This window comes from Xiphias gladius, chromosome 1, assembly GCF_016859285.1.
Source record: "Xiphias gladius isolate SHS-SW01 ecotype Sanya breed wild chromosome 1, ASM1685928v1, whole genome shotgun sequence".
NCBI lineage: Eukaryota > Metazoa > Chordata > Actinopteri > Istiophoriformes > Xiphiidae > Xiphias > Xiphias gladius.
This window is the reverse complement of record NC_053400.1, coordinates 19,063,490-19,086,820: the sequence shown is the minus strand read 5'-3', so window position 1 is coordinate 19,086,820 and position 23,331 is coordinate 19,063,490. Positions and strand designations below refer to the sequence as shown.

General features: G+C 41.3%; 1 protein-coding gene across 2 annotated transcripts in view; it reads right to left on the bottom strand.

Moving 5' to 3' along the window:
* Nucleotides 1–2,172, bottom strand: part of zfhx3 (zinc finger homeobox 3) — a 139,319-nt gene extending 137,147 nt beyond the window's left edge. For both annotated transcript variants that reach the window (XM_040123611.1, XM_040123618.1), the window contains exon 1: nt 1,869–2,172. The gene's annotated coding sequence lies outside the window, so the exon portion shown is untranslated. The remainder of the gene's footprint in view (nt 1–1,868) is intronic.
* Nucleotides 2,173–23,331: the final 21,159 nt, after the last annotated feature.

Genomic DNA, 23,331 nt, shown 5'->3' with positions numbered 1-23,331 from the left:
CGTTCCTTGCTGTCTGACCCCCCCCCCCCAACCTACGCGCGCGCACACAGACACACACAGACAGACAGACACACACACACACACACACACACACACCTTGATCCCCCTTTCTGTTTCCCCAACGGTACACATATCCTATCCTTGCCTCTGCTCGCTCGCAAAACCTCTTTTCCCCCCTCTCCTTTCCCGTCTCTGTGTCACGAAAAATGTCCGAACTTACTTGTAATTCTTGAAGCTTTTTCTGATTGTACAGAGCTCCAACCCGTCCGAAAAGTAGTCGCTATTTTTGATATTTATGAGGACTGTCGGCTTGGAAGTACACATAAACGTCAAGATAACAGCTACATCTCCGTTTTCTTTTTTTTTCCCCCCCGACCAGATCCATTTTTGGCGAGATTGGCGACAATGTAGTTACGGGCAGCAATGAACTATATTTTTGAAAAAGGCCCATTCAGCTTAGATAGGCTGTCTCTTTGTAAGCCTCGTTTGTGTTTTCCTCCGAGAGGAGAGACTACTCTATTTTGGGGTCTGTGGAAGATATATCTTGTTTAGTTTAACTTCAAAAAAAAAAAAAAAAAAAAAAAAATCCTACAAATGTTGACTGGCCAAGTGGTTACGAAATGCATGGAGTGACCTATAGGTTTAGCCCGGACCACACTTCAGTTTCCGGCAGTAACTTTGGAATGATTATGTCTCCTTAAGGTCAAACTAATAGGGCAATGTTTTGTTTTCATTCCGGTCAGCGTTTCTCGGGGAAAAAAAAAAAAATGTTCTCTTAAAGTCTTGATACGGTAGCCAACTAGTTCGAGGCAGCAGATTCAGCCTGTCTATGTCTCCCCCAAACCACATGTCTGCTCTCTGAAACGCAGCTCAGACTCTCAGGCTGTCCGTGTGCAAGGTCCTGCTGATCCGCTCTTGCCATGAAGGAGACCCGGGGATCCGTTTTTCCTCAACACACCACATTCACATAACACACACACACACACACACACACACGGCTCGCAATCACAAGCCCCCCTCGCGCACGCACACATACACACACAATGTCGATCGATTTGCATGTGACTTCGTCAGGGAATGAGCGAGAATCGACCTAAAAACAACGCTTCAAAGAGGCAAACATCCATGAAAAATAAAAAAGAAAAGATGGACAAAGTGGGGTAAAGAGGAAAGTGTAGCTAGAGGAACTAAGACAGGGCGGAGGGACTGCACGTTTCAGAGAGAGACGTATCGGAGACGAACAAAAATGTGTTTATCCAGAGGAGGATTTTATAACCATACGACGGTGCCGAAACCCCCTGGATGTCGCCAGTGTCAAATCTGTCAAAATTAGAAGGCGAGAGATGTTCCCTTTTGCCGGACGCATACGGACCCACAGGCTGGACTTGGAGCTCCTTTTCTGGGCTGCGCTCATGTGGAGCCGCCGCTGCCCTTCGTCCGCTCAACACAGCCCCTTTCTTATTGCCCTTGTGCCTTAAAACACGTCTCTCGACAACCATAAGCCCTCTGTACGTTTTCCCGATCCCACCGAAATGCCCATATTTGTTTCAAAACCGTGTTTTTCTACGATCAACTGCTTGGAGAGGATCGCTGTCTTGCCCATTTCTTATCTTCCATTCATGAGGAGGAGAGGACGATCGCTGATGTAAACACAGGTAACGATACGAATAAAATGGTGAATAAACCAAACTACTTGCATGAAATGAACTTGTGATCGCCAGCAGTTTCTCACAATGTAAGAATAGCCAGCTCCCCTACCCGCAAACTACGAAACAGATAGGAAAGAGGTTCAGATAAGTCTACAGCGAAAAGAACAGGATCGTGGAAACAGAGAGAGGAAAAGAGACAAACGCAAAGTTGAAACTTACAATTTCTCGCTGCCGCTTTGTGATCCTCGCTTTTTAATCCAGTATTGAGATGATTTAGCTAAAGATCCCATCAAGGCAGTCCCCTTTTGGTCAGTTTGCGCTTAGGGTGGCAAAAGAAAGATCATTGTTGTTGCGGAGTGTAAAAAAAACGAAGTAGGTACTATTAGTTGTTAAAGGCAATATAAAAATAATTTGGATGCAAAGCAGGCGATGAGTCTTGTGTTAGAGGGAGCGAGGAAGAGGTGAAAGTGAGATCTGATGATTGAAAAGAAAAAAACTCTTTGGATCTTTATTCCTGCTAATTAGTTTCCTGCAAAAAATGGCTGTGATTAATTCAGTGCGCATGTGCTTCATTACACAGGCACGAAGGGAAGGGCTAATTAGCCGCCTTCTGGATCAATAAGATTCAGCAAAGGAGAGAGCTCGGGAGAGAGAGGGAGGGAGGGAGGGAGGGAGGGAGGGAGAAAGAGGAGGGAGGGAGGGATGGATAGATACAAGTAGAAAAAAAAGAGGAAAGTAATGATCAGGAATTGAAAATATGGAATTAAGAACAGCGGAAAGTAAGAGTTTGATTAGACGGAAGACTGTGAAAGTTAATACTGGAGCAGGCAGCTGCAGCAGGCGAAGCCCGACGCTACAGGCGCAGCTCTTCCTCCGCTCCTTTCCACTTTCTGAAACGTTTTTTGTCCCGGATTTTTCTTTTTGGCTTTTTGAAATGAAAGATAAGCACATACCGCGGCCACTAAAAGTACACAAGCGACCATGCTTTATTTTACTCGGTCTCTTTCAACCCGGGTCCGTCATTGCAGTCGTGTCAAAGCAGCCCACGGGGCTGTGTTTCCATAGCTGATAGTTGACAGTCTACGTTTGAGCAACTTATTGAAATACATAACTGAGTTTCGGCGGCTCAAGTGGCTAAAACGGAGATCTGCTAGTCTTCGGCGTGGTCCACCTGTGATTATGAAAACAGCCGTCTGGCTCGCAAACACCCTAAGCAGACACTTGCCAAAAATTAAAGCATGTTTAAAGCGATTCCCACATGCAACGCAAAACTGCGGGCTACTGTAACAGCAACATATAGGCTGCCACGGGCTGCTATTGCCAACTGCAAGGAGCAGAGCCTGTCGTAGGCACGCTGGCACCTGGACATTATCAGGTTTGACAATGGATTTGCATTGGTAAACATGTATTTTGAGCATTAAGAGAAATACCACTTGCATCAGAGACAGAAGCTGATATTAAATAGCCCTCGTGCGTGGCTTCAAAATGTTTTAGCCTTGATAGACTTCACGTGATTTAACCTTTAGGGAGAGCATTTAGGGAAATCCCAGTATATTGTTATGTGTAGACTGCAAAAAAAAAAAAAATATATATATATATATATATGTATATATATATATATATGAATTTACCGATGCCAGGTTTCATGATGAGAGGAGACTAAAGACTACTTTAATGAAACTTGGAGCAATAGATGCTCCTCAACCCATACGTTAGTGTGTATGCATAGATTCATTTGACTGAAGCTGTAAAACTAAGACTCATAAGTCGATTTTAAAAAGTGAATTTCAGCTTTAAAAAAATATGCCATGGATGGAAGTAAGGCGGGGAAGATAGGAGAGCCGCGTCGTTTTTACAGTTACTGTCAGCTCAAAATATTCGTCTAAGTTAAAACTCGGGATAATGCTTTATAACACTATCGCAATATTAAAAGAAACAAATTGTTTTTAATGGCGTGAGGGCACGCATAGCCCAGAGGTTCATATATTTCTACAGTGAAATTGGGGAACTCCAGAGAGCTGCTTTGCATTAGTGCATTCTGCAAAGCAAGTTTTAGCCATTTTTCACAAATACTTGTTGAAGCCTCGTTGTATTCTACGAGGGTGTGACGAGTTATTTAATTTTTCCAATATGTATCGCGGGTGTTTAGGAAATATAAACAGGTTCATCCTTCTTACCCAGCACACCAGCGAAACACTTGTAAGTGTGTCTGTAACACAGAGGGGTGATGGGGAAGCAGGTTATCGTGACATCTATTACGAAACTGGTGGGAACACGTTGCCAATACGTGTAGGTTCTCCTAAATGACAATAACACCATAAATGTGCGACAACGTGACAGACCTCTACTGAGGCTTTTGGTCAGCTCCGGCCTGCATGCTTTCAATTTGCTAAAGTATGATAGTTATTCTGATTTTATGACAAGACGCCCAGATGGTCAGTCTTTCGTCTCACATTGATATGTTTCGGGATAAGGAATTTCTAAATGCCTTTATGATCAATACTGACAATTTATTGAGATTCTCTCGTTTGTTTTTCCTAATAATCTCCCCATGAAGCACTTTGCCTCTGGAACAGATGTCCTCTCCTTTCCTCCGACTGAAAAGACTGTATTGCGAAAATCAACCTTTGAGTCTCTCAGTGCCCTTTGTTATGATAATTTTATTGTTGATTCTCTGAGGAAATGGACAATCCCTCACTCTCAGTATGCACACTTTCTGTGCAAACAGCTCCATATAGAGCCCTGGTCCACTGAATACAAGTAGCAGCTTTCACTGATCACATAACGTGCTATGTTTATTGAAACAATACAGATTTGATAGTCTGCGCCTATATAGTGAATTCCGATACAAAGTTAATAGTTAAATGCCGCATATACTCGAATCCAAGCACTGTCCAAACATTCTTTATAACTTGAAGTAGCCATAATACAGTAATGTATAAGAGACAAGCCATAACTGGGCTAATAAAACGACCAGAGATTTTTTTTTTTTTTTTTTTTTTCCAAACCGGTGTTGGATAGAATTGCATGGCACTGATAAATCTAGTGTGGGTTTTTTTTTATTTTCTAAGATTGCACACAGCTGATATCTGAAGCAGCCTTCCGTGATGTCGTGGTAGTGAAGATGGCTGATGAAATATATAGGTTATATTTTATATTTTCCAAAGGCCTTTGACTTAAAGGTTAGAAAGGCTATGAAACCCCCGTGGGATGCGGCGTTTCTACAGATCCAATAGCATGTACCCCTTTGAAGAGCCTACGAAAATCAAAATTCTTATATGGTAGCCTACATGACCAGGACCCAACTCCCCCTTCTCCATCTCTCCATCTCTCCCTCTCTCTCTCTCTCTCTCTCTCTCACCCTGCTGCTAAAATATATGGTGTGCTGTAACGCGGCATTTCCTCAGCACTGTCCCTCCATAAGCCGAGGCAGGCTCTCATACCTGTTTTTGAGCAATGTGGCGTGTGCTGCGTAGCATGCCTCTCTCAGAAAAACAAGAAAACTGCGTCGCCCCGTTGAACGGCTCACATTTTTGCAGTGTGAGAGGCAGACTGCAGGAATCTCGAGGATTTGCGACGTGTCTGCTCTCACGGGAAGAAGAGATTGTAAAAATGAATAGGTTGAAAATAGCGTGCGAGTGGAGTTAAAGGGGCAACGAGATAATAAAAGAGTCTGGTGTAATTTGAGGCTTGCAGGAGGCAGCTCTGAGCTAGTCAGTCGCCTAAAGCCTAACAATGCAAACTTCAGTTTACAAATTTATGCAAAGGCCTGATTGACATTACTCCGTCAGTGACCATATTGAGTATGGTGTAGGCTAAATCAAAAGAAGACCAGCCAGACGGAGGCCTTGAAGCTTTTAGGGCCTATGCATCAGTGAAAAGGGAAAAAAGGGGGAAACTGACAGGGTCTGAAGCTTTTGTGTTACCAGCATTCAATTGCGCCTCTCTGTGGGAAGGATAACTGTCCACGTGCCAGCCTCAATAGGCATACGTCGATGAGTGGCATTGCAAATTCAACACAACCTGTGGCTATGACAGCCCGTGGACACGACAAAAGAAAGGCAGAGTAGCTTCAAACGCAAAACGCTCCGCAGATGAGGGGCACATGAAAGCGCTTGACCATCAACAGAAGTGAAGGAAAAAAACAAAACAAAAAACAACAACAACAACTGTGTTTTCAGGCAGAGGGCAAAGCCCCGTAATCGTTTCTGACGTGCTCGAACCGTTGTTCGGTGATGGGGACTTCGCAGACCCATGCGCACAACTCGTCAACTTTTAGGAATATTTGTGTCGACGCATTCGAATTAAATTCAGTCCAAATTCACGTTATTTTGTTACTATATCCGCTACGGTGCGCGCGCGCGTGCACGCGCGTGTACGCATGCATGCGCAATCCCAGACAAAGCACAAAGGGAAACAGAGGAAATGAGCAGGGTCGAACGTATTTAAAGATAAAAGCTGCTATCGAGAAAAGTCATATAACTTTATAAAGAGATAACAACCATTATATTCCGAAGGATTTGGGGATTTAAGATGCTCATAGGCTGCAATATTAACAAGGAGGGTGTCAGTCATATGTTCAGGCTATTGTAAACAGAGATGAAAAGGGCATCAGACATTCTTTAGGAAACAGTCTGAGTGAGATTATGCTATGAAAATATTTCTAAATAAAAACCTAGTGTAGGGGAGCTGGTTGCTCAACGTGGGACCCTAAACAAAACAAATAAATAGATAAAAAGTCTGATTTTTAAAAGGATCATTAAATGGTTATTTTACTTGCGTGATTGGGTTAATGAAAAGACACCTTAAGGATGGTGGAGACATGCAGCGCCTGTAGGCTGGACTGTCCACTCAGTTGCCGCAGCTGGGCTGATAACAGTCTCGGGTTTGCAGCCCAACTTTCGTATGGAGGGCAAACCCTTCCTAACTCACTTCACCCCTTTTTTTTTTTTTTTTTTTTTTTCGTATATGGAAGAGAGATGATCCACTTTGAAAAACCTTTTGACATGGCTTTAGTGAACAGAACAGCATCGTCACAGTCATTTTCATAAAGGTATACCTTGTTAGGTTAATTTTAATTTTTTAGATTTTTTTTTTTTAATATACATGTTATATTTATATATGCTAGTCTTTCGTTGTCCTTTTATGATCCTCGACTGGATGAAAACCGTGAAAGGCTGCGCTGTTTAACACTACATCACTGCACATATGAGAGTGGTGTCCGGCTCTCCATGTGTCTAGGGTGGATAGGGCAGCGCAGCCAGGTGCAATGGGAGCGCCCTCTTATGTTCAGCCTGACCACTGGGATCAAGCAGTGCATCAACTCTTTACAGGAGCCAAGCGCCTGCGGACCAGCTGGTCTTTGCAAAAGCGCACCTTTGCCTCTCGCTCTGACATTATATATTCGACTGCCTCGCGTGTAAAGGATGTAAATCAACACGGTCGGGTTATGGCGTGGTCAAAAGAGTTGTAGACTAGCTGCGGCGGAAATCGCAGACACTTCAGACATACATTTCACCACAATAGTCTGTTAATAACAGTGCGTACTGTCCGAAACTGACATAATATTTAAATAGCAACTTGACTGATGCTGGGAGTGACAAGAAGCAAAAGCCCAACACAGATCAAACTTGAACTTGGCCTAAATAGCGGAGCATCTTGCGGAAGTCAGCACAGTCGACATGCACATCTAAATTCAGGGGAAAAAAACATTATTTTACTAAAAATGTGTATATATTTATTATGAATTGAACCTTTTACACACGTTATAATTTGTATGTGACTGTAGTTGCAGCATGTTTTACACTCAAGATGATTTCCCTACTATCATGCTTAAAGCATATGTTCCTGGTGGACAGGAAATTAATTTTTTTGCAAGCCTTTACTTAAATGCATTTTATTTCTTCGACTTTATTTTCTAAAGCAGTATTTGCGAATATTCCAATATAATGCATCCTTCTGTGGCCTCCTCGTTTCTCTTTTTATCCTTGTGCCCTGTTTGGCACACGGAGAATGTTCTTGAAGTGGATACAAGTCAGTGTGGGGATTTTTTTTTTTTTTTTTGTAGCCTTCTGTATCAAATTCAAGTGCAACATTTCTAACTGCCATTGCTGCTGTTTTATTTATTCTTGCCTGTATTATAACATGCATTATATCAGATCCTTTTTTTTTTTTTTTTTTAACATTCAACTGGTTTTAACTTTATCAGTGATGCATAAACTATCCCCACAGTAGAAATCTGCCCTCAATCTGCCCTTTACATGACTTGAACTTTCTCTGTTCACATGGTGGATATTTTATCTAAACGTTTTAAAAATGCCGTTATGTTAATAGCATGCGTGCTGATGGAGTTTTTTGTTTGCTTGTTTGTTTGTTTTGTTGCAATTTTTTGTTCCAGATGTTCTGTATGTCTTATTATGGCAATATTTTGCCTACTGCTTTTCTACCTCTTTGATTTTATCACTGCCTGTTTGTAGCCAGTATGTTTCTTTATTGGTATTTTATTTTTGTTTGGTGCTGTAGATAAATACCCTTGAAATAAAATATACATATTAAAATGCTCCTGGACGAAATTCGATGTAGCATCTGCCCGTTTGTTTTTACATCTCTTAACAATGCATCATGAGATTCAACTATTTCTAATGAAAATAGTTTTATACACGTTAATGTTAGATCGTATGCCAACTACCAACACAGGGGCAAACGTGACATCATATTTTCTGAAGGCAGCGTGAGGTGAAAAAAAGACCTGTTTTCGGCTGCTGGTGTTGTGATTTTAGAGCTTGGAACAGAATAAGTGACGAGCGGCCGTCTGGTCTGGTCAGTCTGCCTCATTTACATGAGAAACAAGAAGGCATAGCAATTCTTCTCCCTCTCATCAATTTACTCGTCCTGCCAGTGCTACCTTATTAATGATCCTATGCATAATTCAAAAACAGTTTTGATGTTTGCATTTTAGAAAAAATACTCGTGTCAATACATAATCAGTCCAAAAATGAAGTCTGACAATATCTGAAAAATGGTCGTAAAACATCCAAAAATCTCCGATGTTTTGCTGATTTGATTGCCCAGATTATTTCATCCTGACCACTGCGATTAAATCGAGTCAAAGAAAACACACACCGGACACACCATGCACACACACACACACACACACACACACACACACACACACACACACACACACACACACACACACACACGCACGCACATTTCCCAAAATCAGCGAGCGTGACTCTCTTTCTGTCTCAATCTCCCTGTTTCCTCTCCCCTTTTCCCTCTGTGCGTGTGTGTGTGTGTGTGTGTGTGTGTGTGTGTGTGTACGTGTACGTGTTTAGGATGGTGTGTGTGTGTGTGTGTGTGTGTGTGTGTGTGTGTGTTTTTTCGGGGGGTGGGGTGAGGGGGTTGCATAATATTTTAAAACGAGATGGAATATTAAGAAATATACGTATTCGGATTGTTATTATTATTACAGAAGTTCAGAGGTACAATTGTAAAGTACACGCACACACACACACACACACACAGAGAGAGAGACACCACCACCAACAACAACAAAACAAACCTGTATATGAGCCTGCCAAGCCTCAGTCTAGCCTCATCACACCCTCAAGTCCGAGATACATTTTTGTTAGAAAAGCATTCTCAGATATTTTTTGAACTAGTCACCCATATCGTGATTAGCTGTGTAATCAAATAAAACGTCTGAGAATGTAATTAAAAAAATTATGTTTTTTTCCCCCCCCGTGTGTTTCAAAGGAAGATCCCTCAACAGTTTGCCTGCTGGTAGCCGTCAGATCTCAAGTGCACCCAGATATAAATTCCAAGCTCACGAATAGCAAAAACACCCCGAAATCAAATGCGCAAGAACACAAAATAAATGGTGATAAAAACAAGACATAAAGGCAAGGCTTATAAAGTATCAAATCTGAAATTTTACTACGGTATTACAATTTATCGGCGTTTCACACCAGATTGTCTACTAAATATGTCATTTCTAATACACCCTTAACTGAACATCATTTTGTAAAGAAAGAAATAAGCACAGACCGGTCCTTCTGATAATGCATATTTCAAGTCGGGGATATAGTGAATAATGGCGAAATCCTGGAAGCTGCTGTCACAGACTCTGGGTGAGAGACAGGCGGGACTCGTGGGGTTTTACGCGCTTTGGAGAGGCTCAGTGAAACAGAGGGATCCCAAATCAGAGCCATATGACCACTCCAGGCAACAGAAACACTAGCTGGTGGTAAACCGACCCAAACAGAAGGGAGGAGAATCACGGATCCCTACATCGCCAAACCTATTAAAATACCACTTCGTGCTCGCTGCATTTGAATTTGAATATAACAAATTCAAAGACAGTAATTTTTTCTTGATGTCAGGAAGAGCGCCCCCCCACACACACACACACACACAGAGAGAGAGACACCACCACCAACAACAACAAAACAAACCTGTATATGAGCCTGCCAAGCCTCAGTCTAGCCTCATCACACCCTCAAGTCCGAGATACATTTTTGTTAGAAAAGCATTCTCAGATATTTTTTGAACTAGTCACCCATATCGTGATTAGCTGTGTAATCAAATAAAACGTCTGAGAATGTAATTAAAAAAATTATGTTTTTTTCCCCCCCCGTGTGTTTCAAAGGAAGATCCCTCAACAGTTTGCCTGCTGGTAGCCGTCAGATCTCAAGTGCACCCAGATATAAATTCCAAGCTCACGAATAGCAAAAACACCCCGAAATCAAATGCGCAAGAACACAAAATAAATGGTGATAAAAACAAGACATAAAGGCAAGGCTTATAAAGTATCAAATCTGAAATTTTACTACGGTATTACAATTTATCGGCGTTTCACACCAGATTGTCTACTAAATATGTCATTTCTAATACACCCTTAACTGAACATCAATTTGTAAAGAAAGAAATAAGCACAGACCGGTCCTTCTGATAATGCATATTTCAAGTCGGGGATATAGTGAATAATGGCGAAATCCTGGAAGCTGCTGTCACAGACTCTGGGTGAGAGACAGGCGGGACTCGTGGGGTTTTACGCGCTTTGGAGAGGCTCAGTGAAACAGAGGGATCCCAAATCAGAGCCATATGACCACTCCAGGCAACAGAAACACTAGCTGGTGGTAAACCGACCCAAACAGAAGGGAGGAGAATCACGGATCCCTACATCGCCAAACCTATTAAAATACCACTTCGTGCTCGCTGCATTTGAATTTGAATATAACAAATTCAAAGACAGTAATTTTTTCTTGATGTCAGGAAGAGCGCCCCCCCCCACACACACACGTACACAAAACACAACGAGATGAAAGATGACAGGTGGAAGCGACACACAAGGCAAATACAGATCTAGGATTATGGCCGGGGGTCAAATCCAGATCCTGCGTCACACACAGCACCATCTACAGTATCTACAGTATATGGCCTGGGTCAAACAAGACAACGGTCGTTTCAAGTGTGTCGTCTGATAATTCATAAAGGAACAGATCACTCATAACATAGTTAAATCCCGAAAATGCAAAATAAGCGTCAAGAGAGGGCTTTTCTACATTTCGTACACAGAGTTTTAATACTGTAGTATATAGCAGCTACGTTCACAAGGCTAGGCTAGTAAGTGTTTGACAGTGACCGGGACCCAGTTACCATACACATTCACATACTCAGTGGGCTGCTAGTCAAACAAGTGAGAGAAGTGAATACAGACTGCTGGGATCTTGCAGAATCCTAGATGCTGGCAATCGACAGCCCATAGCACACTATTCCAAGCAAGGCCCTGGTGATGCAGAGACAGCATCTAGTTAAGGAACAAGCTCATCTGAAGCCTCATGTGATTAAACCTCCAGAGCTGCGAAGGGGCCCCCCGGGCCAGAAGCCACCTGGAGTTCCGTGCAAGTAATTTTAGATGGTCAAAGCAACTGAGGCAGAATTATGGATGCTTAACCCCCATCAGCGCTCCTAAACTTTGCCTCTGTGGCAGGGGATCCCACCATTATTTGCTGTGGGTGGTGAGTTGGGAGGGTAGGGGTCATGGAGCATTGCCTGTCCATCAATTGGTTTGGCCCCTGTGTTCTTAATACCTCAGTGGAGGTGAGCCCCCCGTAGCCTTAAGTGGTCCTGGAGCCAATAAAACCAAGTGATTAGTGGAGCTGTTGCTTTTTTAGGTGTTAGCTCGTTAAGGGAGTTAACATTGGAGGTGTTTACTTTTGCATGACAGACACACTGCAGGAGGGGCGGGCTAAGACCTTGAACCAGGAAATCTGCACTAGTCCATCTACCAATGCTCTCTTCACCTGCGTCACGTTACTACTGTATGTATGCATATGTAAGTATGCAATACTGAGGTCAAAGGTGCCTCATAAACTCGGTCCTCTAACAGAAAAAACACATTATCTGTGTAATACACGATCTGAGCTTTTCAATTTGGATGAAACGCTATCATGGTGGCAGTCGGAGGCACTGCATGTCAGGCACGGGGAAGACGCTCAAGAATGAAGCTTGTGTCCTTGCTACCTGCACACACAGCTCACATGGCCTGCTTTCCTGCCAAGATCACGTTTGTGTTATGAGTTTCAGCATGTGTAAAAATTGGCTTACCACATTCCTGTGGCAGAAATACTCTCATATTCACCTATTTTTTTGCTTAGCTCAATCGGTAGTCTCGCCATCTGTCTGTTGTGTATAAGACACAGGAGGTTTGTTTCTATAGAGAGTGAATCATGGCAGTAAGGGTCTATGGTCCTATCTTAGCTGTGTTAACACTCACACAGGTATTCACGTGTGTGACTGTCGTCATATTAGAAGAAATTAGGAACTGTGTAATGCCACTTCCTTTTCTGTCCGATATGTGGTTACTGAATAATTTGTTATGTTGTGCATCTCCACAACCCTGTGGTGTATCAGCTGATTCTAATCCAGTTAAACAAGTTGTTTTTCTGCTTATAAGGGCAAAAAGATATCAACATGAAAAACTGTCTTTGAATTCCAAAAGGTCATACCCTCCCGGTGGTCAAATGACAGACATTGATGTGATATTCTCTTCCATAGCTTACAGGATAAAATGTGTGCATTGGATCACTAACACAAATTAATTCACTTCATGGCAGCTTGTAAATTAATCTCAAATCATCATATCGGTCTTTTGTTCATCTGGAACATGAATTACAATTAAAAATTTCAATGTTTTTTATGCATAAATTACCTATTTTTCAGGCCTATTTTGCCATAACAGAACCCTTTTAAATACCCGACTGTGCCCAGTTTTCACACAGCAGATGTAGATCTTTGTCACAGGTAGCTGATGGATTGTCGTTTCCCCAGGTCTTGTGCGTTTTACAAAAATAACTTCTGGAGCTGAAATGGAACACATATCTTTTTCCCACTATGAAATGTTTAATTTGAATGTAATGCAATTTAACATTTTCCTTTCTTTTTTAGTGTCTGAAGAATACAGTTTCAGTTGAGAATGTAAACCAAACAGACAATCAGCATGATCCAAACCTTGAATACATCTGTAGGTCCACATTGTGTAATCTCCAGATTTTGGTTTGTATTTTCATGACTGTATTGCACTTTATGGCCAGTGTTTTAAAATTAAAATAGATTCAAACTATGATGTGTGTTAATTAACTCTTTTTTAAAATCAATTTTTTCTCTATGGAATTTTTCCCTAGAGAAGGAAATCTGTAGAGATAAGTGGAGATAAGGACTACACTTTTAATTGTAAACTAAACCATCATTTGCCGTGATGAGTAACATGGTGAAAACAATGTTTACTCCCAACTCTATCCAAAAGAGTGAGACAGTAGTGCCAGCTTCAGATTAACCATTCAGAGTGTTTGAATACAGATTCATTCACAAGTATATATTGCTTTACACTATTGCCAGAATCCACTCTGTTTCTCTTTAAGCCACCACACAACTGCCTGAGCCACACAGTGATAAAACGGAACTGAGATATATTGGCAATTCTTGTGCATTTTGAACCCATCACGTGATATAAAAAGCATTTAACAGGAATGATAACCTCTGTTTTGTCTATTTTTTGATCTTATGTTTTTGAATATGAGCAAATACTTTTCCTGAGCAAGAAAATAGGGGAGAGAAAGAGGAAACTGGTTTTAGTGTATTCTGTTTGGAATTGTAAATGCATTGTATAGGCCCTTCTCTCCAATTACATATATCTTTCATGTATGAAATCATGCATGTCTTTCTGTCTAAAAGGGGGAGGGCTGGCACAAAGGGAGCAACCCTGACTGCAGCAGAACAGTCTGCAGCCCACATGAAAAATAAGGTCTGGTTTCGGAGCCCTGGAGCACTGGGCAAGGAGTGCAGCTCCATCAGAACACAGGCCAGGGAGGGGAGCTGCTTTCCCCCAGACTAGAGCCCTCTCCACTACTGACTCCTGCAGTATCATCATTGTACTATTGTGAGGCAGCTGACCCTTTGGGTCCTAAACCAGACTATAGAAAATACATTTCAGATCACGTCCTTAATTAGCTACAAATAATACATTTCTTGTGCTGTCAAGTGTTTTCCCCACACTAAAAACGATCTTTATAGATGCAGAACAAAGAAATGTGTTTTTATCTATTTATTTTCTCTTCCTTCATTCTCAAAACAATGACTTGCTGATGGGTACCAAATTTCAGTGACCTAAATTTTGTCAAATTACTTTGAACTTTTCTGAGCAAATCTCTTTAGATCCCTGACAACATAACTCATCTCATTCAGTATGTCCTGCTGCTTTCACTGTCATTTTTTTTAATTACAGTATATTCACTTAATTGTATGAACACTTTTTATTTTTAATTGGGCACATTTTCATAGCAAAAAATAGAGAAAGGAAATGCTTTGCCACATAGGTGCAAAGCCTAATCTCTATTACTTTATATCAGGCCCTATTTGATTCCAAGTTATTGCCTGAGAAAAAATAAAATCATACAGATTCCCTTATCAAGCAGAATAATTTAATATAGTCCCGATAACCTGGGATCAGGTCTTAATCACTGACTGAAAATGTGTTGTCAGTCTTGTGCAAAACAACTGGGGAAACCAAATCTTAATAAAACTAGAAGGTTGAAGCTGAGCAATATCAATTTCAAAGTCACTCTGAATGGAAATACCCATTTTACAACCATGTGGTACCAAGCCCAAAAAATGCATGCATGCATCAGAAACGTGCCAAGATTCAAAACATACTGCGCGTCTATTCTTATGCGAACCAGACACACGCATACAAAATACAACATACGCCATTTGTAAACACACACACAAATAGCAAAGACATTTTATCAGCTAGAAAATCACTTTTGTCCCCCTGGTAAACTAAAAAAAGCCCACGTCTTGGAACATTCACACATCCCATTACTGACAACATTACTGATAACTGTAATAGAAAGCGTACAGTAGAGCGTATATTGTAGATGTGTCATTATGTGAAACCTAATGACAATAATATATGTAATGTACTTCCTACCCATGTGTTTGCACATTTACATGTGTAGGTCTGCAGGTTTATGTGTATGTACAGTATGTGTTTGCATGTCCACAGAGTGAGACACATAGAAGAGCTAATGAGAACATGCCTGTGTAATATGGAGTGTGATCCACCTGGTCACGCATGCCAAGTCATGTTACGTTTCTAGCCCGTTTGCTCTAGCTCTGGCAGGTCATTGGCTAAATCTGCAAGGGGCAGGTGAAGAACCCATTGCGAGCATCTATCAACCAAACATCCTCAACATATTCAGAACCTCTTATCCGAGAGGAACAAACAGGTGAGCAGAGCATGAAAGTGGAGCATTTATCAGCCAGCCTTTCCTATACCCCAACTTTGAAGGCAAGCTAACCGTGCAGGAGGACACAGACTGGGGACAGGTTAGCTTCAAAGCCCTGAAGAAGTTAAAGGGCTTAGGGCTTGGACAGCAGGAGCAAAGGGGACTTCACAGCCTTACCTGATGGGGTTTTTGGTCTGAGTTGCCACCACACGGAAGCCTCTCTGACTGCGTTTTCTTTTCAAGTGTCTGTTTGAAGTCAGCAGGCAGAAAGGTCACGCCCTCTTGGTCACAGCAGGTTCGTCAAAGCAATGGTGGATGGCCAGCGTCTATTGCTAATGTTCAGACTTTCGTCTCTTTCTTTGTATACACAAAAAATAATAAAAGCAGAATGTAAAGCTATTGATCCGGTGCCTGGGCACCTTAAGAGCTTTTGGTGATATACTCCTAGAATTCCAGGTATTTCCAGGGTTTTCCAAAGCTATAAGGTTTGGGATTTAGGGACTCCCGGGTCACAAGAGGAACAAATAAGGATGACACCATCACCTGAAATGAGAAACAAAGAAAGAAAAAACAGCGTCAGAAACATGTCAGAGCACCCACGATTTCTGTACCTCATCCCTAAAATCTGAGCACATAATAAATGTCTTTCAGAAGAAACAAACCAGAGCAGTATGACTTCCATCAAGACTTCAAAATTAATCAGCTGTTTTTAGAGCCAACAAAATTAATCTATAATTATTTGTATGATACTACTGCAGGACAGCCTCTTATGATTTCAAGATTACATTTAATAGTAAATGAACTGCTGTGAGTAATTTCTCCTCCCATAGCACTGAAGACTTTTAAAATGAGAAATGAAAAAGATTTCCGGAGAAACTTAATTTCCCTGTAACCAGAACAAGACCTATTCCTGTAATAGTGTATATAATTGCCTGTTCTGCAGAAGATCTCCCGTATACAACAACAAAGTCTCATAGACAATACATATTTATTCAACTGTCAATTCCAGCGATGCAAAAAAAAAAAAAAAAAAAAAAAACATGTAAAAAAAAAGACTTTGAATTCCACATGGGCCTGGTTTGTGAAGCTGGGTAAATATGCTTGTCATATGTTCCAATAGTTCCACAGCAACAGAGATTTAGTTTGGGAATACAGGCGGGAGAGGCAGACAGCTTGTGATAACTGAATAGCTCTTTTGAAGCCACTTCCATTTGGAAACATTGTGCGATTATTTTTACCTCTGTGGTTAGACTTGAGTTAAAGCCCATGTTTAATTGTTCCCAGGAGTTCTTATTGTGGTGCTGATAAGGAGCTCAGGGAGCAACATTTAAAACTGCAACAAAAATAACTAGGCTCTTGCTCATTGGCCACAGGTCTGATAGAGTGACAACAGAGGATTCACACAGCAAAAAGAATTGAAAGAGAGACAGACAGGGGCAGCTGGTGGTGTGGTTATGGTGGGCTTGCATCTGAATGGTTTAATCAGTTTCTCTTGGTCCTAATTTTAATGTGAGCTCAGCTTTTCAGAATCATATCACTTCTGTCTGAAATATCGATTTGAATAATGATCCTTTTAAGCTATCTTAAATAAAGCAAATACAGTACATCAGTTGCTAATCAATAAATAAATTGTTTTTTATGACAGTTTACAGCAGTTTATGGCAGTCACAGCAGACAGAAAGCAGCCCTGTTAATTTGTGGTCTCTCTTCCCTTCTCTCTCGCTCCGTCCAGGGCCACGACTTCCCGGTATGTCAGGGCAACCTGTGGGAGTGTGTGTGTGTCTGTGTGTGTCGGATCAATAGCCCACCCACAGCAGAGCCGCGGGCCATCCCTGACCTGAGCTATTGATTAGGCCTGGCTCAGCTGCCAATAGCAATGTGCTGGATGTGACACCAGGCTACGACAAGAGCCGAGGAAGGGGGATTCTGAATTGCCAGTGGCAGCCCCACAGCACACCACAGATAAAAGTCAATTCCACTTAACCAAATCACTGACAACTAAATAGTTAGCAGACAGAAGAATGCAGAGTCTCTGATGGCAGCAGCTGGATGGCTTCGGGGATTTCCTAGCCCCTGACCTGTGTGGGGGAGCACAACAGGCCATGAGAGAAGCACTGTGACATATGCAGGCCTGTATTTATGCAGGAAGCATGACCTCTGCTTGCATATCAGTCTGTTTGTCTTTTGATATGGTCCTTTCTCATTCTGCAAGTTACACCTCTGTCATTAATACATTAAGGATACATTCTATCAGTGGCTCCTCCATTGACTCATACCCAATGCTATCAGTTCTTCAGTTTTGTTTTTTTACAGTATATGTAAATCCATGTGCACACAATAATTAAATCATTTGAGATATTTGAAGTATGATTTTAGGAACAGAATTATGTTTTTACAGTGTGACTATTATATTCTTAATGTATTCTTGCAGCAAATCATCTGATTTTTAAGAGCAGATATTAAACATAAACTTTACAGTAGTGTTTCCTGTGACTGCATGCACAGATGTAATGCAGTCCCAGTGAAGTCGTCAGACTCCTTTCGATCCATCTTGTTCCAAGTCATTACGAGTCCATATTAGAGTAGTTTACATGTCACTTTACCGGTCCTCTGCCTCGTGAACGTAATTCCGTGGCCACTGCCTCCTTGTGCATTCACCACCTATCTATGGCTCCATATCTCTCCCAGTAATTGCTGGGTGACAGAAAGGCAATACTGACCACTTCATTACAGGACAGCCAGACTGACTGGACACTGGCCTCTTAGCTCGAGGTCACTCTGGCCAGACTGACCTTATCTGCCCAGGTCGTCAGGGGTCAGTCACCCAGAATTTATAAGGACTTTACTAGAGTTTCCATGGGTGCCATACAGCAAGGTCACCTGACCCAGATGGACTGTTTATATCAGGTATTGATTGCAGGTTGTCTACCTCAGTTGAGGCTTACCTAATCTACCAACACTAGCGTCTCAGGGGCAATGGCTTCAGTATAAAGTTAAGTATTGGAAGTAACAAGAGTGATGGTGGGGTGAGTGGATACTAGTGACCATAAGAGGGACACAACAAGAGTTGTGGGGCTTAGGGGTTTAAAAAAAAATATGCCTAAGAATGGTGAGACGTAGTAAGAGAACTGGAACTATGACTGCTGTTCAAACCTGGAAAAAGGGTTCTATTGTTAGGGTGCACTTGGGGGATGAAGTTCTGTGCATGGCAATTTTATTGAGAAATGAAATAAAGGCTGTTGTAGCGAGATGTATTGAACAACTACAGTACTGTACTATGACTGAATGTGGGTCTGTAGGCTTAGAATCTGTTCCTTCTTGCTGTCTTACAAAGAGACAGACACAGACAGGATACCATTCACCATTTTTTTGCGTAAATGCTACATTCACATTGTTTTAAATTGTTTGGTTTTTTGTTGTTTCCTCCAAAGATGGTTAAATTAAACCAGGAAGGCAGTGATCAGTATTTGTTCAAATCATCACTACTTACTCCCAAGAAAATTCATTAATCCAGATGCAAAAACAATTAGCTATGAGTCTTTCTGTCAACCACCTTTAGCTAATACATATGGAGAAAGATATGCGTGATTGTTAGTCTGCAGCTAAATGTGCGTGTGTGTGTGTGTGTGTGTGTGTGTGTGTGTGTGTGTGTGTGTGTGTGTGTTCGTGTTCGTGTGTGTGTGTTTGCACGCGCCTGCACCAGTTAGTGTCTGTGTGAGACCCTTTATGTACATACTAAAGCATCCCTGATGCTTGTTAGATCTTGTCTCTCGGCAGCTGCTTGGCACCGTTCATATTAAATCACAATAATGGCAGATGAGCTCTCGCGCTAGAGAGACAAGCATCTATTTGAAACTGCACTTTATTACACTTTGTTCCTTTTAATCAAAAAAACTACGCGAAAAGATAACCCGGTTTTAAAAATCCCAGATAAACAGCAGCGATTGCATCTTTAAATAATAAATGATTCCCTGCCTCTTACAGATGGGAATATAACTGAAAATAATTGAAGACAACAATGTCCTATAAGAGCACCACTCGAGCAGTGCTGATTCAGAATCCCTCATAACTTCAAACATTCAGTCATAAAGTATGGATAATCTGTAAAAGAAAGGCATGCGTCTGTTTACAATTTCTTTCTAATTAAGGCTACAGGATGGGGTCTACCTTTGTTAAAGTTGATGTGTGTTTGTTAGACTTCCCGAAAAACTGTACCACTGGCAAATTAGGGGTGGAATACAAAACGAAACAAACAATAACACTCTAATATGATCTGCAGTCAATGAATAAATATTTCACAATCTGTCTACATTTGACACACTTTCAGTTGAGAACAAAGGATTCCTAAACAACAAATTGCCCAAACTTGGCCTTGAGACAATAACCTTTTTGACCTGAATTAATTCACAAAATATGATAGCGACTTTCACTTTAAGACTGTGTGATTCCTCCTCAGTTTCTTTGGAATTTAAGAATAGATTGTTCTTTGCTAAGTCCAAAAGAAACTTTTGTTGGCAACTATGGAAAAGAACAGATCGAAACAGATCAAGAAGTTAACAAAGAAAAATCTAGAATAAGCCAAATCAGGATGGTGTGGCACATTTAAAACAATGAATGGGGCAAAACATAATGATGTGTTACTTTATAACCACTGGCACCAAACAATGAATAGCCTTGGCATGGAGCCTGAGTGAATGGCTGGTCTTAAAACCATGTTGATATGCCTGAGCTGATGATCCACAACAGCATTTTACTGTATAAGGCCCTTGGGGAGGGTGAACTAAAGAGTATGGAAAATCAGGTAATCACCGTGCTGATGAAGATGATGTTTTCCCATTTTCCCTCTGTGAACCAGGCTAGCAGTGCACTGTGTGTATAAAAGGGATAAGGTAGTGCTTGATGATTAATCACTGGACATAATAAAGCTTCACACCATGAGCACACAGTCCAGCTGATTCTATGATATGATTGGGGCCGATTAGAAAAGAGAAATAATCATTCCTTACAGTGCATTCATAGTACACTCTAATGATATCTTCTGATTGGACCTTGCGGAGAAGATAATAAGGGCCTTCTTCAGAATGGTCTCTGAGATTATTTCTTTAACTTCATGAAATGGGGCCACGGGCCTGGATGCTGCAGATTTGAGGATTAAGATAAGCTGACCTTTCACATTATGTTGCCATGTATAAAAGATGAAGTTTACAGTCCCTCATCACATTAGACCTTATCAATGGTTAGAGCCTCTGTGAAACCCCTTTGAACATCACAATGGTGTTTCAAGCTGGTATACAACAGGCCTAGACCCCCTACTGTGGGATTACTGTGCTTGTGTGTGTATGTGTGCGTGCTGAAAGGGGTGTGTTGTGGAAGTGCATGCTTGCTTGTTTGGACAATACTAAAGTACTAATCCAGTGTAAAAACTTCATTCTACGTCTCTTTTTCATGTTCATGGGGGACAAAAATAAATAATAATAATAATAAAAAACATCTTGAGACTGGTAGATAAAATATTTAATGCCTCAATTTAACTGATGTGGCCGCTTAAATTAAACTGATTTGATAGCAATGGACTATAAGTACAGTATTACTAGCATTCAATAAGTGTATATCAAACGTTTTATATTTCATACAAAGCTGTCCAGCTTGGTCCCTGAATGCCCAAGGTAACTCCTCATGCTGTTGGGACAGGTCGCTCTGCCCAGCTGTTGAGACATTTGAGAGGAGAACAACAGAAAACGTTTCATTTCCATACATCTCTAACATATCATCGTCATGAGCCTGGTATTGAATCTTAACATCAGAGTATTGTGGAATAATGAACCGTCAATCCACCTGTCAGTTACAAATACTGTCACTTGTTTCAATCTCAAAAAAGGTGAAACTATATTTGAAACAAGTCAAACAATCTCACCCTGATGGCAGATTTGTTTTCTCTTGACAAAACTAAGTGAACGAAATAATTTAATTTGACCAAATTCTGGGTGCTCATGATAGTGAGTGACAGTTTTCGATCATACATGTTCAGCAGAACCACACTCTCTGCTGGGCTGTGCTAAAAAGCTATAGGCTTTTACAGGTATCAGACTTCTGGCCAACATCTCCAGGCTTCTTTGATGTGGGAGGCATTGCTTACCCCTATAACTTACAGCCCAGCTCTGCAGGGACTTATTTTTGTAACCTCTATTATTTTCTATCATAAATATTCAAATCCAGATCTTAAATCCAGAGCTTAGTGAGGAGAATAGCCAAAAACAACATGCAGTTCTTCAGCTTCCCCCAGCTCTCACTCGTCTATAGAAAATCATTATGAAGATTAATACAGAAATCAAACAGAATGCTGAGACAAGACTGTAGGACCCAGTGAAAATAATGCACTCATATGCAAGACTCGGGATGGAATTTTTGGTCAAGGATCTTGGGCTTTTTTGTTCTTTATTTGTTTGAGCATTTTGACACATTCTGCATTTCCTCCTTTTGGCTGTGAATTAATATTTGCAGCTTGAATATTAATCCTGATTCAGTAGTGGATTAGTTTGCTATTGTCCCCTCTGTGCTGAGCCCTAAATAAAGGCACTGACATGGAGAGGAAATCTATACCTCTCTGCCCTGCAAACAAAGACCTCTGCACCCAGAGATAACACATGTCCCGGCAACACAGACCCCCCTACTCTACCCACATGCTGGATCCTCCATCTCCCTCTCCCTTTTCTTCCTCCCTCAACCCGCAATTTTACATTTCCCCTTCTTCTCCCCGCTTTCTTCCTCCTTCTCCCTCTCTCTCTCTCTCAGAAAAACTTTGCCATGGTAGATTTGCAAGGCAATTGTGCCCTTAAACCGCGCCTCTTCCTCAGCTTATACCATGCATTTTCCAGAGTTTATCAAAGAATACAATGGGGTTATGCTTTCACCATTATTCTCCAGGCAAGAACAGTAATTTAAATGCACCAGTACTACTGAGGCAGGGCACAGCCCTGCTGTCTCACTATGGAACAGAGAGAGATGAAAATGCGTTACAAAAAACGCACTGCATTACTTTGTTGACCTTTCCTGTTCTCATAGTTTACAAACAGCTGTGAAGCTCCTTCCTCTGGGCTCTTTGTACATCAGAGACTAGGACTGATGGAGGCACGCCATGCTTAAATGAAGGGCTTTTTCTAACTTGCCTCAGTTGTGGCTCACAAACACAACCTAACAAACACACATTTACTTTATCACTGCCGCCAAAGCCGTTGCCAAAGTGAGAGAGGAAATACATTGTGAAACAGATATGATGGTATTCTTTCATGTAAGTATATATTTTAACACACAGTCTGTTCAACGGTAAAAAAAAACAAAACAACTTAACATATGCTCACATGAAGACAACCACCGACTCACAGAAGTTAGTTTAATTTTCTCATCCATTGTAATAGCATCAGCGAGTATTTTTGAAAAGTTAGTCTAGTTTCACAATAATTGAAGTCCAACTTGCACTGCTATTTGGGTGCAAATAAAAGTATAGACCACAGTTCATCTCACACCCCTGTCTAAAATGAACTGTAAACTGCTGTCCTTGATGACATGAATCAGCACATACCTGCAAGCTCATATAGTGACATATCTGTACACATGCAAACACACAAATACAGACACGCTCATGTTTAGTCACGGTATTGTGAAAGCACACAGGAACATTGGGTACTGTGCTTTGAATGGTGGCTCTACATGTGTGAACTGACTGTGAGACTGAATGCAAGGTGAATATTAACAGGGTACTGAGAGAAGTAGGAAGATGCAGAGGACAGAGGATGATGAGGACAAGTAGTTAAGACAGGGAAATAAAGAAGGGGAAGAGAGAGAGGGAAATGAAAGGAAGGAAGGAAGGAAGGAAGGAAGGAAGGAGGGCTGAA